The sequence below is a fragment of the Erythrolamprus reginae genome, chromosome 2 (assembly GCF_031021105.1).
Source record: "Erythrolamprus reginae isolate rEryReg1 chromosome 2, rEryReg1.hap1, whole genome shotgun sequence".
Lineage (NCBI taxonomy): Eukaryota > Metazoa > Chordata > Lepidosauria > Squamata > Dipsadidae > Erythrolamprus > Erythrolamprus reginae.
This window is the reverse complement of record NC_091951.1, coordinates 288,731,588-288,737,480: the sequence shown is the minus strand read 5'-3', so window position 1 is coordinate 288,737,480 and position 5,893 is coordinate 288,731,588.

Here is a 5,893-nt window from a genome sequence, read left to right as displayed (position 1 = left end):
TTGTTTTCTCTCTTGGCGTTTTTCCTGCAAAGTAGTTCTGGGCATTTTGCCAACCACTGTAAGCTTGCTGATTACTACAAGTCTGCTTACTCAGCCGTGAGTTATTATTTTGTGGACTAGTACTAGCTGTTAATGAAGTTGAAGTAACAGCCAATGTTCAGAAAAGACTGTTTTAAACTGTATTTGTGTTTGATGACTATGCTTTATTAGTCCTTAATTAGTAAAGTAAAAGTAAGTCTGTGCTGCGGTCTTTGTGGTTCGTAGCTGGCCAGAATAACTGTGAGGGCGACTATGACAAAGCAAATTCATAAATTTATGTATAAGAAGTTATTTCAAATTGTGAATTTTGTATAAAATTAATTCCGAAGATAAATCAATCAATTGCATTAATAAAAGAGATACTTTGTTAGTTAATTTTTAATATAAGGAGATATTTGTTTTGTGCAAGGAAGTGAATTGCTCCTGTTGAAAACATATTTCCTTGATATTCTGAGATATTTCCCTCCACATATTATTTTCTGTCCCCTTCCCCTTTTTTTACACACAGCTTAATAATGCATAGAATAAATAACAAGTTTTTCATTATTTCAATACTGTTGCAAAAATGTATGTTCATAGCAAACCCAACAGTAAGACAGAAGCCTTGTTGTAGATACATTGAACAGTTGCTCAAAATCTGATGCACCAGCTGCGGTTTGACCAGTTTGGAAGTTAAGGGAAAGTTGATCTTTTAATCTTTATTTCAGCAGACAGATTACAACTGTTTCCAAAATGTACCTGTCAGTTAAACTTAGTACAAACGTTGAACAGAGGGCTTTATTTACATGTGAATGTTTTTTAAAAGATAGGAAAAATTAATTTAAAAAGCACAGGTTCCCCTCCATCATTTTATTTGTACTCTTATTTATCAGTTTGCATACAATTAAAAATATAAGAAAGTTACAAATTATTATGATTTGGGGGAAATGCTGTCATATTCTTCGTGATGTAGCTGAGCTAAAAGGTAATTAAAATAAAGATGATTGATTTTGACCTCTGAAAATAAAACATTAGGTTAATCAGCAACAAAAAGCACCAAATAATCAGTGTACACAAGTATTTTATAGCAGACTAATTTTAAAACATAATAGAAGATACTGTGTGAGACAAACTATCAATTCTAGTCGGATGTACAGTCTACTTATGTATCATTTTTTTTTTTGGAACAGAGTAATACAAATTCCAATAAATCTTTGTAAATTACTTCACAATTCATGTTGCAACTGAGCTGTAGAACATTCTCTCTTAATTTTTACTATGGAGAGCACATAGGTTTAATAAAGTGGCTCATTGCGTTGATATTTCACTAAAATTTTGTTTATTTAATGCAGTATCTCAATAGTTAATTAGGTCATGCTAGAAACAATAATAATTTTTGTAAAATATATAAAAACTCTTTGTTTAGAGTACCATTTATCCATATTATCTACTTTCTAAAGGAAAATATATTCAGATTTAATGTATTCAAATATTTTGTAAGGATCACTATTTGAAAACTGAAATTCCTTTTGCTTGTATTAATAAAATCACATTATTGCTCACAGTAAGGAATTAACTTCTGGATTTCCTATCAAAAGATTAATGGAGAAGATGCCAGTCTTGGGGTCATTCAATGTAAAATGGACAGTACTTCCTAAACATTCTTCTTTTCTTGTTTCTCATTGCAAGGAAGTGCCTCCTCAGTTCAAACTTATAGTATCTTCACAAAGATTTTGATTCTTTAAAAAAAATATACAATTCACCAGTTTCTTTTATATTTTCCCTATTATAATTAATGTCAGCACAGATTTAACAACAACAGTTTGAAATTACAACAACGCATAACAACAAGACTTAAGACTGGTCCTTACAGTTGCATCCACAACAGTGTATCCAGATTCAGGCTCTTTTTTAAAATAATAATAATAATTTTTTTTATCAGATTCATTTATTCATTTATTTATTTATTTTGTCCAATACACAATGAGGGTTTTAGTGGGTATATATCTATACACACATAGTAAAATACATGATGAAGGTTATAGAGGAGATACTCATAGTAAAATATATCTAAGAAATAATAGAAAAGAAGGTATAGTAATAGAACATATCAATGAAAGACTAGAAGAAGAGATATAGGAATAGAGGAAAGGTATAGGAGATATAGGAGAGCAATAGGACAGGGGACGGAAGGCACTCTAGTGCACTTGTACTCACCCCTTACTGACCTCTTAGGAATCTGGATAGGTCAACTGTAGATAATCTAAGGGTAAAGTGTTAGGGGTTTGGGGATGACACTATGGAGTCCGGTAATGAGTTCCATGCTTCGACAACTCGGTTACTGAAGTCATATTTTTTACAGTCAAGTTTGGAGTGGTTAATATTAAGTTTAAATCTGTGCTCTTGTGTTGTTGTGGTTGAAGGTGAAGTAGTCTTCGACAGGCAGGACGTTGCAGCATATGATCTTGTGGGCAATACTTAGATTTTGTGTCTTAGTTCTAAACTTTCTAGGCCCAGGATTGAAAGTCTAGTCTCAGGCTCTTGGCAACTGGCAAATGGTTGCAGAGGTTCACGGTCACATGATTACCATTTGTGATTTTACTGCCAGCTTCCAACAAACAAAAGTAATGAAGAATTTGGCAGGAGGTCACAAATGATGTTCATGTAACATTGTACTAAAGAACTATGCAGGGTTTGCTTCACCACTGGTGCAACTACCTTTGTGAGTTGGGTCAATCTGCGATATCCTGATTTTTGAATCTGCTGCTTAGTGATGATGTTGGCAGTCCTAATTATCATGAGGAATACCTGAATTTCTTGATTACTCTGAAATGTTCTCATTACACAATTTAATATTGAGTTATTCCATTACTCAACACTAAGCTGAGCATAGCCTGAATAGTGTTTTTTATTATATACATTCCCAGCATTTTAAATGTAAGTCTTCTTTACAGGATACATTCTAAGTGTTGCAGGATTGAAATATATAAAATATTTGATGCATTTATCAGATAGTCTTTATTCTCTTAAGATATTCTTTTTAACATTTTAAAACATGTGCCTTAGCTTTGGAAATAGTAAGAGTTAAATATACCTTCTACATTTTATTGTTCCTATGACCACTTTAGCAATTCTAATCAGCTGTACTGATTTTCTGTTTTGATTTTTCTTAATAATTAGGCAAAAGATCTAGGATGTAATCATGTTTTACACTAGGGGGTTCATGCAAATAGCTCAAAACTTTTCTACATTGATTTTCTGTTATTGTTAAACGTATTCAGAAGGAAAACTATTGACATTTTTAAAAAAGGAAATACAATTCCCTTCTTAATAAGTGAAATACTGCTAAAATCAAAATACTGAAATCAAAATGCACAAGCGGCTACAATTGTTTCCCCTGCCCCCATTGTAACTGACTCACTATTGAAGAATTATATACTTTCAAAATGTTGATATTGATCAGGGGATTTAGACATTTATTTATTATTTATTTATTTGGTCAGATTTCTATGCCACCTTTCTCCGCAAACTCAGGGCGATTTACAACAAAGGAATAAAATATAATACAATATAATGAGTGAAACCCAACCTAACACTAAAACTAATAGTTAAAACCCCAATAGTATAAAAAGCATTCATTCAACAACCATCACACAATCACATCTACGACCGGAGCAAGATGTAAAGCTCAATGGCCCCAAGCCTGCCGACAGAGATAAGTTTTTAAAGCCTTTCAAAAGGCCAGGAGGGTGAGGGCAGTACGGATCTCTGGAGGGAAATGATTCTAGAGGGCTGGGGCAGCCACAGAGAAGGCCCTTCCCCTAGGCACCACCAGCCGGTATTGATTAGCTGACAGGATCTGGAGAAGACCAACTTTGTGGGACCTTTGTCCAATACCACTATGTTGTTGTTTTTTATCATATGGATTTTAATATTGAACGTGAGTCCTTTTCTGCAAGCAGGAATGAGTCCTTGTGCTGTTTAAATTGATTAATCAACCATTCTGATAAGTACATCTGGATGTTCATGCCATTATATTTAGTTTGGCTTTCACTCACTGCCACTTTGCAATATAATTTCAAACCACAGTTTGTCATTATACATGAATTTACACAGTTAATAAGATAATATTTTGTGAGAAACTGAAAAAAGTAATATCAGCACAATTTACATCTGAATTCACACATTACAGTTAGCTCTGCTGCCCCAAGGACTGGTTCCATGGAGAAAAGCTTTTCCGCAGATCAGAGAGATCAGAAGGGACATGGTTTCACATGCTGTCTACATCCCACAGATGGAGTCTTCGGAGAGGGGCGGCATACAAATCTAATAAATTGAATTGAATTGAATTGAGCAGCCCAGTAGCTGGCATGCCGCAGAGCAGTGCTATTGCGCTGGATGCGGAGTAAGAACACGGAGACATATAGCTGGATTTAAATGGATCACTTTATTGAAGTTGAATAAAACTTTAATAATTAAAACAATTAACTAGAACCTGCAGAGGCCACTAAGACATTTTGGGGTGGAAATGATTCAAGATAGCATTCCTTCGCAACTATGGATGTAGCTCCTTGCTGAACTAGGTGAAAGGACCACACCCTCACCTGGATTGTAGCCACGCAAAGCATGTGGGGAGGCTCGCCGTCCAATTCCCATCTGGTAATTGGATTGGGCAAGCCTCAAGGGCCTCCCCTCTCCAATCACCCAGGCCGGACAGAAAACATGAGCTCCTGGCGAGAGTTTGCCCATCATCTTTAAAGATGCCCAAAGGAGAATATGCAGTTGCTACCACTGCCCAATTTCCACCCCAAACCTGCCTACTCCAGTGTCCAAAGGGGAGCCAATCAATCGGATTAGAACTACATGTGCTGCACCCCCTAACAGGTCCATCCTCACTCCACAGTTTGGAATAAGCAAAAAAACAACCACCACCAATATGCAGTGCCCGCAAAAAATTCCTATTCAGCCCTCTACTATGACCCTTTCAAGCACAGTGAAAGGTAGGGAGGGCGGGCAGGCGGCTGTTCGCTCTGCAGCAGCCGGGGTGAAAAGGAGGTCAGCCTTCGGTGCAGCCCTATTTATAGGGCTTGCCCAGCCCTCCCCAGCTGCGTGGGTGGCTATGCTGACGCGCAAAGCCGCGCCAGGATTTTGTGAATACTCACGAGATCCTGGCTCCCAAGATGGTAGCTACACTAGTGGCCGCATTCTCCTGGTCCCGGCGCAAATTACAGCCAGCTGGTAAGTCAGCCAATGAGCAATTCTATGGACTGAGGGTTGGAGATCTCTGCTTTAAAACATTAATCCACCATGGGTAAGGTTCTGGCTTACATCATTGTCAGTTTGCTTCCTAATGCACCGCCAGCAGAAGTGCAGTGCTTAAAACCCAGATTCTGCACACGTGCAGAAGCAAAAAACAAGATGGTGGTGCTTATGGCACTGCCAAGAGAGCCAATTCATGAGCATAGCAGGTCTGGCTCTCTGCTGGTTCAGCAAGCTGGAGGAAATTCCTGCTATCAATTCTATAGAAATGGTCCAACCGACAGGAACCCACCTCTGTAATGCACATTATGATACAAATAAATTCACAAAATTTAAGTACTGAGAAATTGAAAACAGAAGCAAACAACCACAATATACCTGATGTGCATTGTAGTCATGGGGATATATTGACTCTACTACATTCAAAATTGATGTCTTAATAGGTTTCTGACTTAGCACTCTTTTTATCCCTACCAAACATACTGTCTTTCCTGAACTTTCCTCTTTCTCCCTTAACTCACTTTAGACTAGGTTATTTATCTATATTGTATCTAACTAATAAATCTGAAGCCAACAGATATGTGAGGAGCTGACAACCACTTCCCAAAATATCTGG